General features: G+C 37.9%; 1 non-coding gene across 1 annotated transcript; it reads right to left on the reverse strand.

The window, feature by feature from the left end:
* Window positions 1-10,010: 10,010 nt before the first annotated feature.
* Window positions 10,011-10,217, reverse strand: LOC115517564. The gene has a single exon (XR_003969986.1). It is a non-coding gene; the product is annotated as a small nucleolar RNA U3 (small nucleolar RNA).
* Window positions 10,218-13,947: the final 3,730 nt, after the last annotated feature.

The following is a 13,947-nucleotide window of genomic DNA, read 5'->3' on the forward strand; positions in this document are numbered from 1 at the left end:
AAGGATTTATCTGGTAAAAAAGCAAACAGATTTGGGTCTAAATTAGTGTTCCTCAGTAATAAGACAGTTCAATATTGAGGAAAAAAGCACAACTGAGTTATGAATCCCTTATCAGAATGTTTCTCTCCCTGGTGCACCTGGGTGGCTCAGTTGTTTAGTCTGACTCTTGATTTCTGCTCAGGTCACGATCTCATGGCTCATGAGTCTGAGCCCCACTTAGGGCTCCACACTAATAGCACAGAGCCTGCTTGGGATTCTCTCTCCCTCTCTCTCTGCCCCGCCTCCACGTGCATTCCCTTCTCTCTCTGTCTCTGAAAAAAAAAGTTTCTCTCCTTACTTTTACAGAGGATACATTTTCCTTTGGCACTTTATTTTCAGATAATCCATATACCTCAGCTAAAAGAGTCTTGTTTTTCACCAACAAAGCAGTAAGGTCAGGACAGACTGGGTCAGCTGCTCTTTTCTTGTACATCATTGGGTTCTTGGTGGGAACCGTTTTAACAGGTGGATCAAAACAAGCCTACAAAGAGAAACTGCAAATTAATTAACTGAACATGTGCCCTATTGATCAAAACCAACAATGTTTGAACTCACACAAATGCAATTAAGTAGCTTTAAACAGAATACAACTTTAAAATATTTATTTTGAGGTGCTGGGATAAGAAATGCAATGGGTCTCAGGAAAATAGCAAGTAGCCTATATTATTTATCTAAATAAATATAATTTCTAAGAGTATAGGAATCAAGACAACACATATGAGTTATCTGGGGAAATGTTAAATCACATCCAATAAAACCTTTATAGAGACGTGAACTATTAGAAAGCCATTGATGAAAGAATTACCAGTATGTATTTGTTTTATTTTTGGTTACAAATCAATTCCTATGCATTTTATTATTATACAAATTGATTTTTTAAAATCTGATTTTATTAAGTCAGTGTCAATTTTGTTTTTTCCACACCTATATGGAGGGTAAAACTTAGGGAGTATTTACCTGTATGACAGTATCTCCTCCTATTGTCAAAAGGGTGTGCAAAGTGTAATTGTAATTAGTACAATTTTTGTTAAGAACAAAGTTTATATGACTCAAATAAAACCAAGAAACATGTATTAACATAAATCTCTAAAAAAACATATAAATCTATCACATGGTGCTTAATGTGCTAAAGAACAAAATACATTTTTCTAAAGTTACCAGGTTTTAGAATTTTATGCTTACCAAGATACTAGGAAACAGAATTGCACAAGAGAATACAAAATAACTATGTTTAACTGTTTAAAGAAATAAAAAAGGAGCATTTGGCTGGCTCAGTCGGTAAAGCGTGCATCTCTTGATCTTGGGTTGTGGGTTTGAGCCCCAGGTTGGGTATGGAGATTACTTCAAAACAAAACATTAATAAAAAAATAAGAGGGCTGCCTGGGTGGCTCAGTCGGTTGAGTGGCCGACTTCAGCTCAGGTCATGATCTCGCGGCCGGTGAGTTCGAGCCCCACGTCGGGCTCTGTGCTGACAACTCAGAGCCTGGAGCCTGTTTCAGATTCTGTGTCTCCCTCTCTCTGACCCTCCCCCATTCATGCTCTGTCTCTCTCTGTCCCAAAAGTAAATAAACGTTGAAAAAAAAAATTTAAAAATGGAATGGACATGTTAAAAAACAGATTAGGCCTAGATGAAGAATAAACGGATCTATAGGAAGGAACAAGAGGACAGCATACAGGAAACAATAAATGGTAAATATAAAAGAGAGTTCAAAGGCACAGAAACAACATGAAGTGGTCTATCATATGTCTATTTGGAGTTCAAGAAGTTTATAATTTAAAGAACAGGAAGAGGCATTATTTAAAAACATAATGTCTGAGAATTTTACAGAATTGTTGAAAGATATCAATCTAAGTGGTCTAGCAGATCCCAAGAAGAGTAAATAAAAAGAATTCCTTACCTACACACTCATAATGAAATTGCAGAACATCAAAGAAATATCTAAAAAGCAGATAATTAGAAGGACAGGTAGTTACAAAGAAATAGCTGTTGGACTGGTGAGTGACTTCTCAACAATAATACAGAAGATTGAAAACTGCAAAATGATAGCTAAGAAAAATTTCCACCGATTCTAAGAGACACAACTTGTCAAGTCTCTGCAACTGGGATGCATCTAAAGTTGGTGCCATTTCATATAGTGGGTAGTTTAGGTGGCAACATTTTTAAACTTTATAATAGTGCGTAAAATAGTAGCAATTCTTCAAATCAAGGATATATTGTAACTGGCAGCTAGAAGTCTATACTGAATGAAATTATGTTTTAATAGGGGGGTAGAATAAAGACATTTTAGAGAAACAAAAACTGAATTTACCAATATGCCCTCATTTAAGAAAATTCTAAAGGATAGATTTCACATAGAAAATTAACTTACAAAGTCTAAAATACAAGCAAGAAGAGTAAAAAATAATAGTAAATATGTGGATATATTTAAATAAGCATGAAGTAATTTTAAAAATAGGATTTAGGGGATTGAAAATAAAGAATAGAACCAATGCAGGACAAAAAAATGCATATACATGGATAGGAGAAAAATAGTTTAAAGCAGTATAAAATCTTCAGATTTCTCAGGAGTTAACAAAGATTTCAGTTAGCTTTGTTAAGTATATAATGTAATATAGTTAATATAACTACTAAAACTGTAGTCATATAACTTTTAAACTAGTAGAAAAGGATGGGGTGCCTGGGTGGCTCAGTCAGTTAAGCAACCGACTTCAGCTCAGGTCATGATCTCACAGTCCATGAGTTCAAGCCCCGTGTCAGGCTCAGTGCTGACAGCTCAGAGCCTGGAGCCTGCTTTGGATTCTGTGTCTCCCTCTCTCTCTCCTGCTCATGCTCTGTCTCTCTCTGTCTCAAAAATAAGTAAAAACATTAAAAAATTTTTTTAAACTGGTAGAAAAGGAAAAAATGGAATGAAAAAATAAATGCAACAAAACAAAAACATAATCAGTTTTTGGCACGAGAAGAGGAAGGAAAAGGAAACAGAAATATAATGGGACAATAGAGTATGCATAATGTGGGGTGTCTGGATGGCTCAGTCAGTTAAGTGTCTGACTTCGGCTCAGGTCATGATCTCATAGTTCTTGAGTTCGTGCCTCATGATGTGCTCTGTGCTGACAGCTCAGAGTCTGCTTCAGCTCCTCTGCCTCTCTCTCTGCTCCTCTCCACCTTGCACCCTCTCTCTCTCAAACATGAATAAACATTGAAAAAAATAAAAAAAAGAATATGCATAATGTAATGACAGATATACATCCAAATAGTCAGTAATATCTATAAATGTAAATGAACTAATCCTTCTAGTTAAAAGCAAAGATTATCGACATTAGTTGAAGCAAAAAACTGAAAAACCATATGACAACTAAGAGTTTAATAGGTAAATAATAGGTAAATAATTTATTTCATACAATAAAATACTGCATAATGATGGAAATTAATTTTTCATTTATTATTTTTTTATTTTAGAGAGAGAGAGCACACACAAACAGGGGAGAGGGGCAGAGAAAGACAGAGAGAATCTTTTTTTTAAAGTTTATTTATTTTGAGAGATAGAGAAAAGAGAGAGAGAGAACCAGCAGGGGAGGGGCAGAGAAAGAGGGAGACAGAGGATACGAAGTAAGTTCTGAGCTGTCGGCACAGAGCCCAACATGGGGCTTAAACTCACAAACCTTGACATCATGACCTGAGCTATAAAGTCTGATGTTTAACTGACTGGAGCCACCCAGGTGCCCCAAGAAAGAGAGAATCTCTTTGATGTAGGGCTGGATCCCATGACCCTGGGATCATGACCTGAGCTAAAATCAAGAGTCAGGTGCTCAACTGATTGAGCCACCCAGACACCCCAAAATTATTAATAACTGTAGTAATTATTAATAACTGCATCAACACAAACTCACAAAGCAAAAGAAGTAACAAAAGAAAGCAGTATAATTCAATTCAAATCAACTTTCAAAACCGATAAAAACACAGATTAGGGATACATGTATGGGTGATTAACTAGGAAAAGAAACAAGGAATGACAGATGCAAAATTCAAAACATCTACTACTTTGAGGTTTAGGTGGGAGGAAAGGGATTTAGCTAGGAAGGGGCACACAGGAAGCGGATAAGGCAATGTTCTGTGAAACTAGGGAGTAAGTTCATAGGTATTTGTTTCGTTATCTAATCTGTGTGTATACATTTTGTAATTTTCTAAGCATGACGTATTTTTGAAAATAAATCCATACAAAAAACAAAGCCACGTATTTTTAAAAGATGTGTATATATATTCAAAGGCATATATCAAATATATTAGATTGAAATGGGATACAAATGGAGATTATGGGGAAAAAAGTAAAGCACAACCTTACACAGAAAGATGACAATATACCATGAACTAACATGAGTAACTTGACAGCATACCCGAGATCCAAAATGAGAGTAAACTGATTAAAATGTGCTAGCTATCTTATTTAGTACATTTCAATCTCCCATCCAAGTACTAACCAGGCCCGACCCTGCTTAGCTTCCGAGATCAGACGAGATCAGGCGCGTTCAGGGTGGTATGGCCGTAGACTAGTACATTTCAATCTCACTAAGATTTATTTTTTTTTAAACAAGGAATATTTCTTTTTATTCCCTCTTTTTTTTTTTTAGTTTTTTTTTTTTTTTTTTAGATCCTTATTTATTTTTGAGACAGAGCATGAGCAGGGAAGGGGCAGAGAGAAAGACACACAGAATCCGAAGCAGGTTCCAGGCTCTGACTTGTCAGCACAGAGCCCGACGCGTGGCCCAACTCACAAACGGTGAAATCATGACCTGAGCCGAAGTCAGACACTTAACCAACTGAGCTACCCAGGTGTCCCAGTCTTTTTAGTCCCTTTTAAGACTAAAGCTAATATAGTTAGCTTTCAGGATTTAAGAAAGTCACGTACAAAAAATAAGCATTATTTTTCCTTGCAATATCACTGAGACTTAAAACACCAATAATAAAAATAAAAATAATAACTATTATTTCCAGTTAGGCTTTTGGTTCATAAAAATAAGCAATATACAACCTACAATTTATTTTTTGTATATAGTTCTTTCAAATACAGTTTGAAAACTTTTTATTTCATAGTTTAAAAGATATGGATAAGGAGGCATGCCGTAAAAGAATACGCAACTGCGGCTCGTATATATACAGAAATTAAAATATATAAATAATGTGATATATTAATTTGTAATGAAATTCTATGCAGCAGTTAACGTTCACAGACTAAACTAATGTGAATCAAAAAGAACAACTTTCAAAAACATAAGATTGAGGGGCGCCTGGGTGGCTCAGTCGGTTAAGCGTCTGACTTCGGCTCAGGTCATGATCTCGCGGTCCGTGCGGTCCCATGAGTTCGAGCCCCGTGTCGGGCTCTGTGCTGACAGCTCAGAGCCTGGAGCCTGTTTCGGATTCTGTGTCTCCCTCTCTCTCTGACCCTCCCCCATTCATACTCTGTCTCTCTCTGTCTCAAAAATAAATAAACGTTAAAAAAAATTTTTTTTAAAAAACCCAAAAAACAAAAAACATAAGATTGAATGCAAATAGCATGGCAGAAAGTTATGTTTAGAATACCATTTATGTAATTTTTTAAATGCCCAAAACATTAAAAGCCTTCATATATATGCAAGAACATAAAGATTATATATACACTTAGTTCACAAGAGTTCTCTCCCAAAAGGGAAAAAAAAAAAAAAAAAAAAAAAGCCCCAAGATGGCCAAATAACACTTTCACAGAGGTTTGTAATAGCAGCTGCCTGGGGCACCTGAGTGGCTCTGTCAGCTGAGTGTCCAACTCTTGGTATCAGGTGGGGTCATGATCTCACATTTCCCCTAACTGGGCTCTGTGCTGACAGTGCAGAGCCTGCTTAGGCTTCTCTCCCCCTCTCAATCTCTGCCCCTCCCCCCACCTCAAAATAAATAGTTAAAAAAAAAAATAGCAGCTTCCCTAACACCTCCATATCTCACCACCCCAGACCCTGGGGGTGCTCACCCCACTTCAGTCTAGTATCCAAGATACCTAATGCTCAACAGCAGAAACTCCAAGGCCTGTCCCAGTGCTAGGAATGGCAAAGATTCTTACTGGTTGATGTCTGATCTTGTTAAATTTTTTACATCATCCATCCCGAGAGCTGGGGATGGGATCAAAAGTTACACAATGGTCGTCAACTGTTACCAGTCAAGTTTGATCTCTTTTAAAAGAAGAAGTGAAGCAAACTGGGGGGGGGGGGGGGGGGGGGGCGGGGGGTCAAATATAAATCTGTGCAATGGGTACGTGTGTATATACATGTATATGTAACATTTCTTTATCCATTCATCCACAACTTATTTTTACTGTAAAACATTTCCTCTCCTAGCAAAGCAACTAAGCTTGTGATACTCATTTAACCCCAATATGGGGAGTAGGAAATAAACTACGCTAGTCTACATTTTCATCCCAAGCTCAGACTTCATCCCTGAAGAGCTGTATGCTAAAGACAAGGTGGATCTTTCTAGTGATCTTAAAAACATCAATGGAAGGACATCACCTGATCCAAGAGGATATGTAACCTTCAGAAAGATTCTCATTAGGGTCTAGCCCTAATAAAACAAGGCTGTAAACCAAGGAGGTAATATGGTGCATATGGAGGTAATATGGTAAAAGGTAACAGGACTCAAGACTACTTAGTTCTGCCCCCAAATCACTATGGCCTCTCTAGTGCTGTTTCCTAATTTGGAAAATGATAGAGTTGGATCAAATTAATTCAGAGGCCCGTTAGAGTCTATTTTTATATTGTTTTGGGATTATTGGGCCTCAGTGAAATGTCAGAACCACCAAAAAGGCAAATATAAACAAAATCCACTTTGAGGTTCCATTAGATTTAGTTGCTTCACTGTTCCTTATTCTAGAGTCAAGCCAGGAATCAAAAGAAATGAGAGTTCATTTGACCTCACATCTTAGATCAGTCACTAGCAAAGACATAAAAGGGTGCTCGCACAGGCAGGTGGGCAAACAGAACTGGACTTTCCTTTCTCCTGGCCCTCAACTGTGCAGGAGTTGTTGTACCTCTGTCTTCTAAGAACAGGGCAAAAAAATAAATGCCAGCGTACAACTCACCACTGGGCTATTTTTCTGAGAAGTGTGAGCTGATAGATGCTTGGCTTTTGATGGCTTAGCCTCGTGGAGCCCTTTGCTTCAGCCAGTAGCAAGGCTTCCTGGATCTGAGTGGTTTAAAAACTGGAGAGGGCCTGACATGTTGGAGATAAAAGAAGCATAAACAGATCTAGTAATGGTGATCCGAGGTGCTTCCAAGGAGAGTCTGCATAGAGCAGTCAGGAATTGCTGCTGAGGTATGCCCAGCATCAATAACAATGTCTTTAGGAAGGTTCCACTTCAGATCCACACACCTTAGCCAGACTTGAGAAGGAGATGCCTGCTGAACCTGTTGCTTGGAGACAAGGCAGATCTACCTTCTAAAGATCAAATCATGGTTTAAATTGTAACTGGTGGAAACAGCCTGCTAACGTATATATATGTACTCATATCATATTTAAATGCTACTTATGAATCATATCTATGGAAATAAGACTTGCAAATAGCCTTCATTTTCAGTTTCTCTATCTATCAGGATCCCTAACTATATCCCTCTGGATTCAGCCAAAAGATAAAAAGTCTAACATGAGTTCATAATGTAGCATCTGATAACTCAGAGTGCTCTTTTTACCCCAGCAGAATGTAACTTTACACTATAATTTTCATAAATTCAATTTCCCAAGAACTTCAGTACTGCCTTAAATCCATATTCCCTACTCAGTTCAACTTCATATATTATCTTTCTTTTCTAACGTTAAAGTAAAGGCAAGAGTGGAAAGCCATCTTCCAAATTAATGTTCACATTTTATTAGACAATAAGAGATTTCTTTATTAAGAAAAGGAGATTTCTTTTTTGAGATCAGGGGATGTATGAGGGAAGGGGAGGAGAAAGCCACATTTAGAAAAACTGAAGGCCAGAGGGCTGCATGTAAGTGGGGTATGTGTTTCTTTGGCTGGTTGGTATCTCCCAGGAAATTAAACTTTCCTAGATTAAAGGCATTTTCACAGAGAAAAAAAAAATTCAAGATGTGTGACTTGAATAACATGGAACAGAAAGCATGAAGGCCTGGTTTTATTCACTAACTCTGAAATCCATTTTGAAATTCCTGTATTATTTCATTCTTTTGATATTTAAGGCAATTACTAAAGTACAAATATCTCTGAGGCACCTGGCTGGCTCAGTGGGTGCAGTATGTGACTTGATCTCAGAGTTGTGAGTTTAAGCCCCATGTTGGGTGTAGAGATTACTTAATAAAATCTTAAAAAATAAATAAAGTGCAAATATCTCTAATGAGACTTTAGTGTTTTCCTCATTCTTATCATTTAATACCTACAATCATTACTACATTCCTTTTCTAAGAACCAAAGAAGAGAATTGAAAAACAACTTAAGTTTTGGTGAATGAAAAGGGAGAATAAATAGCTCCTAAATTCTGGAACAAAAATGATAGTGGAGACAAACGTCTCCGTAAGAAATCTAGGGGCACCTGGGTGGCTTAGTCGGTTGAGCATCTGACTTCGGCTCAGGTCATGATCTCACGGCTCATGAGTTCAAGCCCCATGATGGCATCTGTGCTGACAGCTCAGAGCATGGAGCCTGCTTCAGATTCTGTTCCGTGTCTCTCTTTGCTCCTCCCCTGCTCATGCACTGTCTCTCTCTCTCTCTCTCTCTCTCTCTCTCTCAAATATAAATATAAAATTTTTTAAAACAATTCTATCCTTTACTTTTATTTCCTTACATTTTATGAAAATTATGCTCTATTAAAAACAAAGTTACTTAATGAGTTTCATTCATATTGCTTCTAAAAACCTGGCTATATTATTATGTGGACCAAACTATACCTCCAAAAGCATGAACATATAAATTCTTCAATATCAGTTCAAATACCACCTCAGTCCCCAATTCCTGCAAGGTAAGGGTAATCTCTTTCTCTAACTCTTGTAGTGTATGATCTACACCTTCCTTTCAACTGTTAACTCATTCAATGTTGGATTATGTAAAAATATTATCTCTCCTACTGCATTAAAGGTCCCTAAGAGCAAGATCTATTTCTGGTTTATCTCTATCATCTCAAGGGTAGGCACAAAAAATACACATTGAACAACTAAAGAACCCAACAGAAAAAAAAAAAATTCCTTAATACAACGTTAACTCATATGGGTAATAGTACTGTTTTCCCAAACTAACCTTATATAATAAAAATGTATTAGGAGACTACACAAAATAGAGCAATATGACAGAATTATTCTGTGATAGATGACTATTCTGTTTTTCTATTCATTTAAAAGATGTATCAATACTTCAAATGAGAAAAGATACAGTATGTTACACTTCACTATGCTTCAGAATGTAAAAACCATACATTTTTACCATATCAAACACAAGAGAAAAGTCCAAATTTAAGTTCAATTCCCAGAAGAAACTTGAATTGTACAAGGTGAGTGGCAGCCTGGCACGATTTGCCAGTAGAATGTTTGCACAACAAAGAAGCTGTTTCTAGGTGAACGCATCACAGAACTCCAAGGAAGGGAAAAGTCCTTCCAAAGTGATGCAGTAAGGTAGCCCATGACTATTTCCCTAATTAATGACGTGAAAGCACAAAGCGATTTTCATCAAGCACTAGTAAACCTAAGAACTCTGAAGAAAGTGATTCCCCTGAAAGTAAACCTTCCAGAAAATTTGGGGTCTTTTGTGAAATTCTTGAAATAGGTGAAACTTTTGTCTCCAATACCTCATTCAGGGAAGAAGTACTTTGAGAGGAAAAAATGATTTGATTCAATCTACTATTTCTAAAGCAGAAGATGATTTGTCTGCAAAACTGATATTCTAATTCTAAGCAAATACTTTTTTACACTAGAGAAAGTATGTCCCTAATATGCTTTTTTTTTTTTTTAAGAAGCCACCCAGACCATGTCGCTTTCTTCTTAATCGCTCAAAGGAGGAAAAGAACCATCACCAAGGGTAAAAAGCAGTTGTAAAAGCAACACCAAAGCCAGCTTCATACTCAGGAAAGGACACTGCACCTCCTCCCTGTAGTTGTAAGTACTCTACATGTTCAGAGAAACTTCTCTAGTAATGAACTACAAAAATGATCCCTGGGCACCTGGGTGGCTCAGGTCATGATCTCATATTTCGTGAGTTCAAGTTCCACATTCAGCTCTCCGCTGTCAGAGGGGAGCCTGCTTCAGATCCTCTGTTCCCATCTCTTTCTGCCCCTCCCCCACTTGCGTGAACACGCTCTCAAATAAACATTAAAAAAATTAAAAAAAAAAAAAGAAATGCTCCCTGAAAGTATAGTCTTCCTGTTATGTATTCTTGATACCAGAATCATTGGGATTATACTTTAAATGTCATCTTCTCATCTTCTTGGTTCTCAGCTCTGCCTGCACATTAGAATCTCAACGAAAACTTTTAAAAAAATACTGATACCCCGATCCCACCCCAAATTCTGACTTAATTGGTCTACACTGGAGCCTATGCATAACTTTTTTTTCTCTAAAGCTACACAAGTAATTTTAGTGTTGCTTTAGGGTTGAGAATGACTATTGTACTATCTTCATTTATAAATATTAAAAATGAGACAGCACAAAGTGATATTCATTGGAATGAGAGTAATAGTTAATAACTAACCTTAGAAAATAAGCAATATAATTTTCCCCTAAAACAAGGTTTTAAAAATTATATCCCTAAGCAGCAGGAATAGAAGCATGAACAAGACAGGAAATGTATTACAAAGCTTACATTCTGGTGGAAAAAGTGAACAAGTATATAAATAAGATTATTTTACATAGTGATAAGAGTTGTGAATAAAATAGGCTAATGTGACAGTTATGAGTTAAATGAGTAGGCAGGCAGCTTTTGATAGTATACTCAAAGAAGGCCTGTTTTACATATATTAACATAAATTAAATCATATTATACATTTTATTGAATAACCTGAGTTTATCATTTAACAAAATGTGAAAGCTATCTTACACATCAATATGCATCCATTACATATCTATTGCTCCTTTAACCACTGTATCCGTCCTGATGAAGATTTTTTTACTACTGAAATCAACACTGTGAGGAACACTTTTATACATTTGTACACTTTTATACTCCAGGATAAATTCCTACAAGTGAAATTACAAGGTTAAAGAAAGTATACATTTAAGTTTCTGATAGATAGTATCAGATTGTCCTCAAAAAGGTTGGAACAAATGGAGCTTCTGCAAAAGGTTGCATTTTTTTCCAAGCAACCGCCATTAAGATCATTTGAATAAAAATATTTTGTCTTTCTATTCTCTGTGAAATTATTGATTCTCAATCTTTACCTGATCTGACCAATTTGCAATATATTTGAGTTACCCCTTTTCCCATAAAACTCTTTACCTGTCTTCTAAAGCGGTATGACTCCGTGGTTTTTCTCATAACACACTGGACTCTGCTTTCTTAAAAAAATTGTGTTAATGTTTATTATTTATTTTTGAGAGAGACTCAGCATGAGCAGGCGAGGGTCAGAGAGAGAGGGAGACACAATCTGAAGCAGGCTCCAGGCTCTGAGCTGTCCCCACAGAGCCCAACACAGGGCTCGAAACAATGAATCATGAGAACATGACCTGAGCTGATGCTTAACAGACTGAGCCACCCAGGTGCCCCTGAACCTTGCTTTTCTTTTTTTTTTTTTTTGGGGGGGGGACAGAGAGAGACAGAGCATGAACGGGGGAGGGGCAGAGAGAGAGGGAGACACAGAATCGGAAACAGGCTCCAGGCTCCGAGCCATCAGCCCAGAGCCCCACGCGGGGCTCGAACTCACGGACCGCGAGATCGTGATCTGGCTGAAGTCGGACGCTTAACCGACTGCGCCACCCAGGCGCCCCTGAACCTTGCTTTTCAATCTGCTCTCCAGGTTCTTCCTCATCTTCTTGAATTCTAAACACTGAAATGTCCTGGGGGTCAGTTCTTGGTCCTTTGTCTACCTACACCCATTCCCTTCATGGGCTCTTATCTAATCTCATGGATGGCGCCCCTGAACCTTGCTTTTCAATCTGCTCTCCAGGTTCTTCCTCATCTTCTTGAATTCTAAACACTGAAATGTCCTGGGGGTCAGTTCTTGGTCCTTTCTCTACCTACACCCATTCCCTTCATGGGCTCTTATCTAATCTCATGGACTTAAATATCTATTTCATTTGGATGTCTAAGAAGTCTTTGAAAACATCTAAAACTGAATTAAAATTCAAAACCTGCTCCTGCCACAGAGCTATCTTATTTCAATTCAATATATGACAACTCCATCTTTCCAGTTGCTCGAACCAAATCCATTCTCTTACACCCCAATTTCTTCTTTTCAAACAGGTTTCTGCCCAAGTCAAATTCCCCAGACAAGCCTTTCTTACCACATTTCTAAAACAGTACTTTCCTGCCTCTTAACCACCATTGCCCATCCTCTCAGCTTGTCTATTATTATTTTTTTTGTTTTTTTTTTTTAATTTAATGTTTATTTATTTTGAGAGAGAGAAAGTGCGAGCAGGGGAGGGGCAGAGAGAGAGAGGGAGACACAGAATCCAAGGCAGGCTCTAGGCTCTGAGCTGTCTGCACAGGGCCCGACGCAGGGCTGGAACTCACACGCCGTGAGATCATGACTGAGTCGAAGTCAGATGCTCAAACGACTGAGCCACCCAGGCGCCTCTCAGCTTGTCTATTTTTAAAAAATGATATGTCAATATCTAAAATTAGAGCATATATTTCTTTAATTGGTCATTGTTTTGTTACCAGAATATTAGCTGGGGACAGGAAATTCATTGTTTCACTATGGTATCTCTAGCACCCTGAGCAGTAATTTTTTTTTTAAGTTCGTATTTATTTTTGAGAAGGAGTGAGAGAGAATCCCAAGCAGGCTCTACGCTGACAGCACGGAGCCCAACATGAGGCTCAATCCCACAAACTATGAGATCAAGACCTGAGCCGAAATCAAGAGTTGGATGCCACCCAGGCACCCCAGTATTTTTTGTTGTTAGCACAGTAGCCACTCAATAACCATTTGTTCAATGAATGAATGAATGATATAGGTCACATAAAGATATTTTTATTGAAAACCAGGTTGTTGAGGTGGAAAAGACAATATATTTAGAGACGAAGCATCAAGGTTTGGGGCCTGTCCCAGGCACAGCTATACAGCATTGGGCAAGTTATCCTTCAAAGTCTATTTCTCCAGCTGTAAATTGGGGTTTTGCCATCTTCCTCAGCAAACAAGACAGCTGAAATAGTCAATATGTACTTGGTATTATAAGCCACAAAAGTTTCACTACCTGTAATTTACCAGGAACATTTGCTTCAATTTTCCTCTTAATTTTACTTGTTTAGGTCAAACCCAATATAAGGGTATGTGTTCAGAGGTCCTCATATTAAGTTATTACATTACATCACTATATTATATATTATTTAAAATTTTTTTTAATGTTTATTTATTTTTGACAGAGAGAGAAACCGAGCACGAGCGGGGGAGGGGCAGAGAGAGAAGGAGACACAGAATCCGAAGCAGGCTCCAGGCTCCAAGCTGTCAGCACAGAGCCGATGCGGGGCCCGAACTCACGAACCGTGAGATCATGACCTGAGCCGAAGTCGGAAGCTCAACTGACTCAGCCACCCAGGCGCCCCTATTATTATTTTTTTAAGTAGGCTCCATGGTCAGCATGGAGCCCAACACGGAGCCTGAACTCACAACCCTGAGATCATGACCTGAGCTGAGGTCAAAAGTTGGACACCCAACTGACTGAGACACCCAGGCACCCCCATATTACGTATTAAGTTGTACTTCTATTTTGTCTACTTGTGCAAACTTTAAGAATGGTAA

This window comes from Lynx canadensis, chromosome B3 (assembly GCF_007474595.2).
Source record: "Lynx canadensis isolate LIC74 chromosome B3, mLynCan4.pri.v2, whole genome shotgun sequence".
NCBI classification, from domain to species: Eukaryota; Metazoa; Chordata; class Mammalia; order Carnivora; family Felidae; genus Lynx; species Lynx canadensis.